We start from the raw sequence: 13,463 nt of genomic DNA on the forward strand, positions 1-13,463 counted from the left end.
AAAACAGAACAGTAGTGATAAAGAGAGAATTTTTAAAGCATTAAGAGAAGAGAAAACAGTTGCATGCAAGGGAAGCTCCATAAGGTCCTCAGCTAATTTTTAACAGAAATTTTGCAGACCAGAAGGAAGTGGCATGGTATACTCAAAATGCTAAATGGAAGAAAACTTGAAATCAAAGATACTGTACCTGGCAAGACTATCATTCAAAATAGGAGAGATAGAATTTCTCAGACAAACAAAAGTTAAAGAAGTTCATCATCACTAAACCAGCCTTACAAGAAACATTAAAAGGAATTCTTTGAGTTGAAAGAAAAGGCCATAATGAAGAGTAGGAAAATTGTGGAAGGGAAAAATTTCACAGGTGAATACAAAATAATAAAAATAATACATTAATAACTTATAAACCAGGCAGAGGTTAAGCCACAAAAGCAGTAATATCAATTATATCTGTAAAAATCAGACAAGGGCTTCACAAAATAAAATGATGTCACATGTGATGTCATATGCATAAAAAATGTCATAGGGGAGTAAAAAGTTGGTGCTTTTAGAATGGGTTCAAATTTGAGCAAACATCAACTTAATACAGACTGCTATATGCATAAGATGATATATATGAGCCTAATGGTAACTATAAATAAAAAATCCATAATAGGATACTGGCACAAATATAGATCAACGGAATAGAATAGAAAGCCCTGAAACAAACCCACAATTATATGGTCAATTAATCTTCAACAAAGCAAGAAAAAATATCCAGTGGGGAAAAGTCTCTTCAACAAATGGTGTTGGGAAAACTGGACAGCTACATGCAAAAGAAAGAAACTGGATCACTTCCTTGCACCATACACAAAAATAAACTCAAAATGGTTTAAGCACATAAATGTGAGACCTGAAACCATAAAAACTCCTAGAAGAGAGCACAGGCAATAATTTCTCTGATACTGGCAGTAGCAGCATCTTTCTAGATATGTCTCCTGAGGCAAGGTAAACAAAAGCAAAAATAAACTATGAGAATATACCAAAATAAAAATCTTCTTCATAGTGAAGGAAACAGCCAACAAAACTAAAAGATAACTTATAGCATGGGAGAAGATATTTGCAAATGACATACCAGATAAAGGATTAGTGTCCAAAATATGTAAAGAACTTACTAAACTCAACACCCAAAAAACCAAATAATCCAATTAAAAAGGGGCAGAAGATATGAACAGACATTTCTCCAAAGAAGACATCCAGATGGCCAACAGACACATGAAAAGGTGCTCAGCATCACTCATAATCAGAGGAATACAAATCACAACCACAATGAGATATTCCCTCACACCAGTCAGATGGCTAAAATCAAGAACAGAAGAAACAATGAATGTTGGTGAGGATGTGGAGAAAACAGAACCCTCATGCACTGTTGGTGGGAATACAAACTGGTGCAGCAACTATGGAAGATAATATGAAGGTCCTCAAAAAAATAAAAACAGAACTACCCTATGACCCATTAGTTGAACAATTGGGTATTTACTCAAAGAATACAAAAACACTAATTTGAAGAAATATATGCACCCCTGTGTTTATAGCAGCATTACTTAAAGTAGGCAATGTGGAAGCAGCAGCTCGTGTCCAGTGATAGATGAATGGATAAAGAAAATGGGATGCATATATGTGTGTGTTTGTGTGTATCCCTGCATACTCACACACAATGGAATATTATTCCACCATTAAAAAAAGAATGAAATCTTGCCATTTAACAACATGGATAGATCTAGAGTGTATAATGCTAAGTGAAATAAGCCAGTCAGAGAAAGACAAATACCATATGATCTCATATATATGTGGAGTTTAAGAAACAAAACAAATGAACAAAGGGAAAAAAAGAGACAAACTAAAAATCAGACTCTTAACTATAGAGAATAAACAGATGGTTACCAGAGGGGAAGTGAGTGGAGGGATGAGTGAAATAGGTGAAGGTGATTAAGAGTACACTCATTTTGGTGCCTGGGTGGCTCAGTCCGTTAAGCGTCCGACTTCAGCTCAGGTCATGATCTCACAGTTTGTGGGTTCGAGCCCTGCATCGGGCTCTGTGCTGACAGCTCAGAGCCTGGAACCTGGTTTGGATTCTGTGTCTCCCTGTCTCTCTGCTCCTCCTCCACTCATGCTCTGTCCTTTCAAAAATAAGTAAAGATTAAAAAAAAAGTTAAAAGAGTACACTCATTTTGATGAGCACTAATATATGGAAGCATTGAATTACTATACGGTATGCCTGGAACTAATATAACACTGTATGTTAACTATACTGGAATTAAAAAAAAACTAAAAAAAAACCGTATTATATATATGCAAAAAATAAAGAGAAAGGACTCCAAGCATATTACTAAAGAAAGCCATCAAACCACAATGTAAGAGAGCAGGAGAAGAAATGAGCAGAGAAATACAAAAACACCTGTAAAACAAGTAACAAAATAACAATAAGTATATAGGTATCAATAATTACTTTGAATGTAAATGGACTAATTGCTCCAATCAAAAGACATAGGGTAACTGAATGGATAGAAAAGCAAGAGCCAACTATGTCTGCTTACAAGAGACTCACTTCAGACCTAAAGGCAGGTGCAAATTGAAAGTACAGGAGTTAAAAAAACATTTACCATGCAAATGGATGCAAAAAGAAATCTGGGGCAGCAATACTTATATCAGACAAAATAGATCTAAAAACCAATTTTTGTAACGAGACAAAGAAGGACACTACACCATGATAAAGGGAACAGTCCGACAGGAGGATATAAAAATTGTAAACATTTATATACCCAGCATGAGAGCACTCAAAGAGATGAAGTAACTACTAACAGACATAAAAGAAGAAATTGACAGTAATACAATAATAGTAGGGGGACTTAACACCCCACTTACATCAATGGATAGATCATCCAGACAGAAAATCAACAAAGAAATAGTAGCTGAATGACACATTGGACCAGATGGCCCTAACAAATATATTCAGAACATTCCATCCCAAAATAGCCCAGTATACATTTTTTAAGTACACATGCAACATTATCCAGAATAATCACATGGTAGGCCACAAAACAAGTCTCAATAAATTCAAAAAGACTAAAATAATATCATGTCTCTTTTCTTTTTTTACTTTTTTTAATGTTTGTTTATTTTTGAGAGAGAGAAACAGAGCATGAGGGAGGGAGGGCCAGAGAGAGAGGGAGATACAGAATCTGAAACAGGCTCCAGGCTTGGAGCTATCAGCGCAGAGCCTGATGCTGGGCTTGAACTTGGAACAGCGAGATCATGACCTAGGCCAAAGTTGGACGCTTAATCAATTGAGTCACCTGGGAGGGAGCCCCTATCATACTTCTTTTCTAACAACAAAAATATGAAACTAGAAATCGGTCACAAGAAAAAGTCTGGAAAGAACACAAATAAATGGAGACTAAATGACATACTCCTAAACAATGACTAGGTCAACCAAGGAAATAAAAAGTAAGTTAAAAAAACATGGAGAAATACGAAAGTAAAAATACAGTGGTCCAAAATCTTCAGGATGCAGCAAAAGTTGTTCTGAAATAAGATTATAGCAACATAGGCCTACTTCAAGAAGCAATAAAAATCTCAAATAAACAACCTAACCTTACACCTAAAGAAGCTAGAAAAAGAACAAAGAAAGCCCAAAGCCAATAGAAAGAAGGAAATAGTAAAGATTAGAGCAGAAATAAATGAAATAGAAATTAAAAAGAAATAAAACCCAATAGAACAGATCAATGAAACCATGAGCTGGTTCTTTGAAAAGATCAACAAAATTGATAAGCCATTAGCCAGATGACAGAGAGGAAAGGAAAGAAAAGGGGGGAGAGGGGAGGGAAAGGACTCAAAATCAGAAATGAAAGAGGAGTGGGGTGCTTGGGTGGCTCAGTTGGTTAAGCATCTGGCTCTTGCTTTTGGCTCAGGTAATGATCTCATGGTTCATGAATTCGAGCCCCACATCAGCATCTGCACTGACAGCATGGAGCTTTCTTGGGATTCTGTCTCCCCTACTCTCTCTCCTCTCTCTGTGCCTGCCCAGCTTGTGCTTTCTCTCTCTCTTTCTCTCTCAAAAATAAATAAACATTTTTTAAAAATGAAAGAGGAGAAATAACAGACACCACAGAAATACAAAGGATTATAAGAGATTATGATGAAAAATTAAATGCCAACAAATTGGACAACCTACAATAAATAGATAAATTGGTAGAAACATGTAACCTTCCAAAACTGAATCAGGAAGAAATAGAAAATTTGATAGACTAATTACTAGCAATGAAATTGAGGCAGTAGTCAAAAAATTCCCAATAAACAAAAGTCCAGGATCAGATGGATTCACAGGAATCCAACCAATATTTAAAGAAGAATTAATAACTCTTCTTCTCAAACTATTCCCAAAAAAAGTAGAAGAGGAAGGAATGGTTCTAAAGTCATTCTATGAGGCCAATGTTACCCTGATACCAAAATTAGATAAAGACACTTACAAAAAAAGAAAACTACAGGCCAATATCTCTGATGAACATAGGTGCAGTATTCCTCAACAACATATTAGCAGACTGAATTCAACAGTACATTTTTTTAAAAAGTCATTCACCACAGGTAAAATTTGTTCTTGGCATGCAAGAATGATTCAGTATTTGCAAATCAATCACAGCACATTAATAACAGAAAGGATAAAAACCACATGATCATCTCCAGAGATTCATTTGACAAAGTACAACATCCATTCATTATAAAAACTCAATAAAGTAGGTTTGGAGGGAATGCACCTAACGTAATAAGGCCATATATGAAAAACCCATAGCTAACATCATACTCAAGGGTGAAAAACTGAGAGCTTTTCATGTAAGATCAGGAAGAAGGCAAGGATGTCCACTCTCACTACTTTTATTTAACTAGCATCAGAAGTCCTATCCACAGCAATTAAACAACAAAAAGAAATAAAAGGCATCCATACCTGTAAGGAAGTAAAACTTTTACTATTTGCAGATGACATGATACTATACATAGAAAACCCTAAAGACTCCACCAAAAAACTACTAGAACTAATAAAGATACAAAATTAATATAGAGAAATTATATTTCTACACACTAATGAAGTAGCAGAACAAGAAATTAAGAAAACAATTACATTTATAATTGCACCAAAAAGAGTAAAATACCTATGAAGAAACTTAAGGAGGTGAAAGACCTATACTCTGAAAACTATAAAACACTGATGAAAGAAACCAAAGATAACACAAATAGAAAGTTATTCCATGTTTATGGATTTGAACCAATACTGTTAAGATGTCCATACCACCTAAAGCAGTCTACAGATTTAATGCAATCCCTATCAAAACACCAGCAGCATTTTTCACAGAACTAGAACAATTAATCCTAAAATTTGTTTGAAATCACAAAAGAAAAAAATTCTTAAGGAATAAATCTTTAATCTTGGCCACACTGATTTCTACAGATAAGAGTCATTGAAAATTAAATAAAAATTTAAATTATATAATACAGGGGAACATTCCACCATATGCACAAGTCAGCATATACCACAAACATCAGGGAATTGGATTGTTATGAATTTGAGATTATCAAACAACCTAAGAGATATATCTGTAAAATTATTAAATAAATGAAAAAAAAGATAACTTAGAGCAAGATGCTATTTAAAAAAGGCTAGGCAGTTTCAAAAAGGAATTGATTAAAACTTACATAGAAAAAAAGTTACATAAGGTAAAACATCATTATTCTGTTAAGCATATCCTTCCCAGCTGAAAAGGGAATTAGTGAAATCAGAAAAAGCTTCTCAGTGGTATAAAAAAGATGAAAAATATGACAGAAAAGTCAAGAGATGTAGCAAAGAGAATATTCTTTTAAAAATCATAGAACTGGGGCGCCTGGATGGCTCAGTCCGTTAAGCGTCCGACTTCGGCTCAGGTCATGGTCTTACGGTCCGTGAGTTCGAGCCCCGCGTCAGGCTCTGTGCTGACAGCTCAGAGCCTGGAGCCTGCTTCAGATTCTGTGTCTCCCTCTCTCTCTGACCCTCCCCCATTCATGCTCTGTCTCTCTCTGTCTCAAAAATAAATAAACATTAAAAAATTAAAAAAAATTTTAAAAAAATCATAGAACTAACACTCCTGAAACAAAACAGTAAAAGTAAGTAAATTTTTTAAAATGTTAAATCCATATTCCAGTGAAGAAGTGGGCTGAAGACATGAATAGAGAGTTTTCAAAAGAAGACATCCACATGGCTAACAGGCCCATGAAAAAGATGCTTAGCATCACTCATCGGAGAAATACAAAACAAAACTACAATGATATACCACCTCACACCTGTCAGAATGGCTAAAGTGAACAACTCAGGAAACAACAGATGGCAAGATGCAGAGATAGGGGAACCTTTTTGCACTGTTGGTGGGAATGCATACTGGTGAAGGCACTCTAGAAAACACTCAGAGAATTAAAAATAGAACTACCCTATGACCCAGAAATTGCACTACTAGGTATTTATCCAGAGGATACAAAAATTCTGTTTCACAGGGGCACATGCACCCCAATGTTTATAGCAGCACTATCAACAATACACAAAGTATGGCAAAAGCCCAAATATCCATCGACTGACAAATGGGTAAAGAAGATACGGTGTGTGTGTTATTCCACCATTAATTTCTACAACTCATTAACAAAAGTAAAACAGCAAATAAGAAACAGGCAAAAAGTCTGAGGAGACACATCACAAAAGAAGATGTACAAAAGGCCAATAAACATGAAAAAGTATCCGGTATCTTTAGTACTCAAGGAAATGCATACACAATGGAATGTTATTCTGCGATCAAAATAATGAAATCTTGCCATTTGCAACAACGTGGATGGCCCCAGAGTGTATTATGCTAAGTGAGATAATTCAGTCAGAGAAAGACAAATATCGTATGATTTCACTCATATGTGGAATTTAAAAAACACAAAAGATGAACATGGGGAGGGGAAGGAAAGATAAGGTAAAAATATGGAGGCAAACCGCAAGAGACCCTTAAATACAGAGAACAAACTGAGAGTTGCTAAGGGGAGGTAGTAGGGAGACGGACTAAATGGGTGATGAGTATTAAGGAGGACACTTGGGATGAGCACTGGGTGTCATATGTGAGTGATGAATCACTGGATTCTACTTCTGAAACCAATACTACATTGTATATTAACTAACTTGAATTTAAATAAACTAATTAAAAATAAAAATAATGATAAAATGTTGAATCCAAAAGAACAAACAGAATTGGAGAGAAGATTGTGAAGAGAAGTAGCAACAGAACTAGGAAGAATAAAAAAGATGAGTGAGTATTAACTAATATAGAATACTGGAGAAAGACAATGTGTACTAATGCAATTGGAGTAAGTGAAAAAGGAGGAAGATTATCGACACTGTGGAACCTCAGAAAATCTTTGGAATTGGAGACATAAAATACATCTGAAGACTAGTGTGATATGGAGCTGAAACCAGAAAGAGATTGCAGTATAGAAAGTCTAGACTCAGGAATACAAAGTGCTCCTCAGAGTGTTAGTGCTATACAGAATATGTGGTTATTAAGTGAAAGTTTACATAGTGAGTGATGAGGTTTCCACCTCAACTGCCAAAGCACTAGCTGTTGGGTATTTATACACTATATGGAAATACCATTCATGAGCCTAGTACTGCCTTATTCTCAGCTGTTTGGTCAGTGGAGACTTCTAGATGTACATCTGTGTGTCATCTTTTAATACTCTCAGCTATTTTAGCTTCCCCTCAATGAGTGCAGCTTAGACACCTTCTCCAACATGGCAGGAGTCGCAGCAATTCCAACACTCAGTTCCAGTACAACCAGACTCAAAGAAGCTCTCAACAAAGTTTCCACCAAGTCTCTGGCTCTTTCTTCTATTTCCTGCCTGGTGATGGTAGTAGATCAGGGTGTTCAAGGGTGAAACCTTGAACAACTATGGGTTGGACTAGAAATCACTGTAAATTAATGTTTCTGTATTATGTGAAGTAAGGATCAAGGTTCATTTTTTTGGAGGGACATGTTTTTGTTCTTCTGCTCCTTTGTTCTTCCTAGGAGTAGAATTTCTGGGTTATAAGGTAGGTGTATGTTTACTTTTATAATAGGCAGCCAGATATTTTCCCAAAGTGGTTGAACCATTCAGTATTTCCAGTGCAGTGTATAAGAGCTCTGGGTTACCACCATTGGATGCTGTTTATTTTTTAAGCATTTTAACTATTTTAACTGTATGATTTTATTTCATGGTGAATTTCAATTGCATTTCTTTTTTTTTTCTTTTCTGAAATTGTTATTTAAATCCAAGTTAGTTAACATATATTGTAATAATGATTTTAGGAATAGATTTTAGTGATTCATCACTTACATATAACACCCAGTGCTCATCCCAGCAAGTGCCGTCCTTAATGCCCATCACCCATTTAGCCCATTCCTCCACTTAACACCCCACCAGCAACTTTTAGTTTGTTCTCTGTATTTAAGAGTCTCTCATGGTTTGCCTCGCTCTCCATTTTTATCTTATTTTTCCTTCCCTTCCCTTATGTTCGTCTTTTGTGTTTCTTAAATTCCACATATGAGTGAAATCATATATTTTTCTCTGACTTATTTCACTTAGCATAATACACTCTAGTTCCATCCATGTTGCAAATGGCAAGATTTCATTCTTTTTGATTGCTGAGTAACATTCCATTGTATATGCATTTCTTTGAGGACTAAAGATACTGAGTACTTTTTCATGTTTATTGGCCTTTTTTACATCTTCTTTTGTGGTGTGTCTCTTTAGCCTGTTTATTATTAGGTTGTTTTATTTTTAATAATGTGTTGTAGGAATTTTTTTATATTAACTAGATGATAACCCTTTGTGAAGGGTAAGTTTTGCAAGTATTTTTTCCTAGCCTGTGACTTAACAATGTTTTCTTATTTTTTTTTTTTATTTTTTGAAGACCAGAATATTTTTATGTATGTATGTATGTATATTTATTTTTTTTTAATTTTTTAAAATTTACATCCAAATTAGTTAGCATATAGTGCAACAATGATTTCAGGAGTAGATTCCTTAATACCCCTTACCCATTTATCCCACCCCCCTCCCACAACCCCTCCAGTAACCCTCTGTTTGTTTTCCATATTTGAGTCTCTTGTGTTTTGTCCACCTCCCTGCTTTTATATTATTTTTGCTTCCTTTCCCTTATGTTCATCTGTTTTGTATACAAAAGTCCTCATATGGGTGAAGTCATATGATTTTTGTCTTTGACTAATTTCGCTTAGCATAATACCCTCTAGTTCCATCCACATAGTTGCACATGGCAAGATTTCATTCTTTTTGATTTCTGAGTAATACCACATCTTCTTTATCCATTCATCTATCAATGGACATTTGGGCTCTTTCCATACTCTGGCTATTGTTGACAGTGTTGCTATAAACATGGGGGTGCATGTGCCCCTTCAAAACAGCATACCTGTATCCCTTGGATAAATGCCTAGTAGTGCACTTGCTGCGTCATAGGGTAGTTCTATTTTTAATTTTTTGAGGAACCTCCATAGTGGTTTCCAGAGTGGCTGCACCAGCTTGCATTCCTACCAGCAGTGCAAAAGAGATCCTCTTTCTCTGCATTCTCGCCAACATCTGTTGTTGCCTGAGTTAATGTGAGCCATTCTGACAGGTGTGAGGTGGTATCTCATTGTAGTTTTGTTTTGTATTTCCCTGATGATGAGTGATGTAGAGCATTTTTTCATGTGTCAGTTGGCCATTTGGATGTCTTCTTTGGAGAAGTGTCTATTCATGTCTTTTGCCCATTTCTTCACTGGATTATTTGTTTTTTTGGGTGGTGTTGAGTCTGATAAGTTCTTTATAGATTTTGGATACTAACCCTTTATCTGATAGGTCATTTGCAAATATTTTCTCCCATTCCACCAGTTGGTTGCCTTTTAGTTTTGATGATTGTTTCCTTCACTGTGCAGAAGCTTTTTATTATGATGAGGTCCCAATAGTTCATTTTTGCTTTGGTTTCCCTTGCCTCTGGAGATGTGTTGAGTAAGAAGTTGCTGCGGCCAAGATCAAAGAGGTTTTTGCCTGCTTTCTCCTCAAGGATTTTGATGGCTTCCTGTCTTATATTTAGGTCTTTCATCCACTTTGAGTTTATTTTTGTGTATGGTGTAAGAAAGTGGTCCAGGTTCATTCTTTTGCATGTCACTGTCTAGTTTTCCCAGTACCACTTGCTGAGGAGATTGTCTTTATTACATTGGATGTTCTTTCCTGCTTTGTCAAAGATTAGTTGGCCATACATTTGTGGGTCTATTTCTGGGTTCTCTATTCTGTTCCATTGATCTGAGTGTCTGTTTTCGTGCCAGTACCATACTGTCTTGATGATTATAGCTTTGTAGTGTAGCTTGAAGTCTGGGATTGTGATGCCTCCTGCTTTGGTTTTCTTTTTCAAGATTGCTTTTGCTAATTGGGGTCTTTTCTGGTTCCATACAAATTTTAGGATTATTTGTTCTAGCTCTGTGAAGAATGCTGGTGTTTTTTTGATAGGGATTGCATTGAATATGTAGATTGCTTTGGGTAATATTGCCATTTTAACAATATGTATTCTTCCTATCCAGGAGCATGGAATATTTTTCCTTGTGTGTTGTCTTCAATTTCTTTCATAAGCTTTCTATAGTTTTCAGTGTATAGATTTCTACCTCTTTGGTTAGATTTATTCCTAGGTATTTTATAGTTTTTGGTGCAATTGTAAATAGAATCGATTCCTTGATTTCTCTTTCTGTTGCTTCATTGTTGTTGTATAGGAATTCAACCCATTTCTGTGGATTGATTTTATATCCTGCAACTTTGCTGAACTCATGAATCAGTTCTAGCATTTTTTTGGTGGAATCTTTTTGGTTTTCCATATAGAGTGTCATGTCATCTGTGAAGAGTGGATGACCAGAATATTTTAATTTTGATAAAACCAATTTATAAATTCTTTTATAGTTACTGATTTTTGTATTCAGCTTAAGAAAACTTTGCTTACCCCCAAGTTGGAATGACATTAATAGTATCAAAAGTAATGATGATTAATATTAATAGTTTTAGCTTTTACTTTTGGACTAGAAATCACTGTAAATTAATGTTTCTGTATTATGTGAAGTAAGGATCAAGGTTCATTTTTTTCCATATATGTGTATTTAGTTGTTCATAATTCATTAATAAGATATTCCTTACTACATTGGATTGCTTTGAGATTTTGCCAGAAATTAAGTTACCATGTAACTGTGGGTATGTTTCTGATCTTTATTCTGTTCCTTTGCATTAACTTATTGACTTTTATGTCATTGCCATGTTTCTTGATTACACTATCTCTATTAAGTCTGAAATCATGTGGTGTAAATTGTGTAACTTTATTCTTTTTAAACATTATTTTGGATATTTAAGTCTTTTGCATTTCAGTATATATTTTTTCATATTATCAATTTCTACAGTAAGTTGGCTGAAATTATTTAAATTGCATTCAAGAAATTTGTAGAGAATTTTGGAGGTTAAATTATGGATAATTGACAGCTTTACAATATTTAGTCTTGCCATCCATGAACATGGTATATCTTTCAACTTTTTAGGTCTCAAATTTCTCTGCAGTGTTTTCTCATTTTCACTTTACAGATATTAAATTTATTTGTAAGTATTTTTTGATGATATTTGATGATTTTAGGAATAGTTTTCACTAAATTTTATGATTATTGGTACAGTGTAAAATATTATGGATTTTTGTGTATTAACTTTATATTATGCAATTTTGATAAATACACTTATTGTTCCTAATAGATGTTTTACAAATTCCTTACAATTTTTTGTGTTAAGCTTCATATCATTTGCAAAGAGACAGTTTTACTTATATTCTTATTTTTATGTGTTTTACATCCTTTTCTTCACTTTTTTCTGTGGCCATCACTTCCAGTAAAATGTTGAATAGGAATGGTGAGAATGGACATCTTCTTCATAATCTTATGGAAAAAATGTTTAGTCCTTATCACAAAATATTACAATATGTTTTTTTTATAGATGACTTTTATCAGGTCAATGAATTTCTGTTTTACCTCTAGTTTGATGAATACTCATAAAAATCATGAGTTGACATAAAAATTTGTCAGTTTTTTTCCCTGCATCATGATTATATATCAATGGATCCAACGTAGTTACCATTTCTGTTAAGTATTTCTGCACTTTGTTCATGAAGGATATTAGTAGTTCTTGTTCTCTTTGTCTCTCTTTTTGCAATGTCTATTTCACGTTCTGGTAGTAGCATCATTCTTGACATAGAAAATTAGTTGGGAAGTTTTTTCCTTTTTTCTTAAAGAACTTGTTTATGTTTGATTTTGTTTCTTCCTTATATGTCTGATAGAATTTACCAATAAAATCACCTGAGACTGGTGTTTTCTTTGTGGAAAAGATTTTTTTATGTAATAAGTTGATTTTCCTAAGCAGATATAGGAGTTTTCCAATTTTCTGTTGTGTCTTATATCAGTTAAGTGTATTTTTTGAGGAATTTGTTCATTTTTTTAAGCTGCAGAATTTATAAGCATAAAGTTCCCTATTATCTTTTTAAATGTGAGTACATACTTTAGGGAGACTCTCCCCCTCCACCCCCACCCGCAGATAGTTGTAATTTGTAACGGACTTGTTTTACTGGATGAGTAGTATGTCCAGGTTTTAATCAACTGTATTTTTTTCCTGTTTTTTTTTTTAACTTTCTGTTCTCATTTTTATTATTTCCTTTTATCTTCACCTTATAACCAAGTTTCCTTAATTTTACTGTTATAAATGTAGAAATAGATATAGCTCAAAAAAACTTTTTTAAATATTTATTTACTTTTGAGACACAGGGGAAGAGAGAATGAGACAGAGTGTGAATGCACACACAGGGAAGGGGCAGAGAGATAGGGAGACATAGAACCTCAGATAGACTCCAGGCTGCCAGTGCAGAGCCCGGGGGCTCAAACCCGTGAACCATGAGATCATGACCTGAACTGAAATCTAGTCAGACACCCATACCTCAAAAATTTTTTATAAGAATTAAATGAGAAAATGTTCTTTGACACATAATACTAAATTAGTGGTATTCAGCATTTAGATACCACCTCATACCAGTCAGAGTGGCTAAAATTAACAACTCAGGAAACAACAGATGTTGGCGAGGGTGTGGAGAAATGGGAACCCTCTTGCACCGTTAGTGGCAATGAAAACTGGTGCAGCCACTCTGGAAAATAGTATGTAGGTTCCTCAAAAAATTAAAAATAGAATTAACCTGTGACCCAGAAAGAGCACTGTTAGGTATTTATCCAAAGGATACAGGAGTGTTGATTCATAGGGGCACATGTACCCCATTGTTCATAGCAGCAGTATCAACAATAGTCAAATTATGGAAAGAGCCCAAATGCCCATCAACTGAT

At 34.7% G+C, this 13,463-nt stretch overlaps 1 long non-coding RNA gene across 1 annotated transcript in view; it reads left to right on the plus strand.

Moving 5' to 3' along the window:
- Positions 1–13,463, plus strand: part of LOC124510188 (uncharacterized) — a 274,118-nt gene that overhangs the window by 118,755 nt on the left and 141,900 nt on the right. The window lies entirely within an intron of this gene.

Source organism: Lynx rufus, unplaced genomic scaffold, assembly GCF_022079265.1.
Source record: "Lynx rufus isolate CCGP_SWC_20201006 ecotype Redwood Valley unplaced genomic scaffold, mLynRuf1.p SCAF_15, whole genome shotgun sequence".
In the NCBI taxonomy this organism is placed as follows: domain Eukaryota; kingdom Metazoa; phylum Chordata; class Mammalia; order Carnivora; family Felidae; genus Lynx; species Lynx rufus.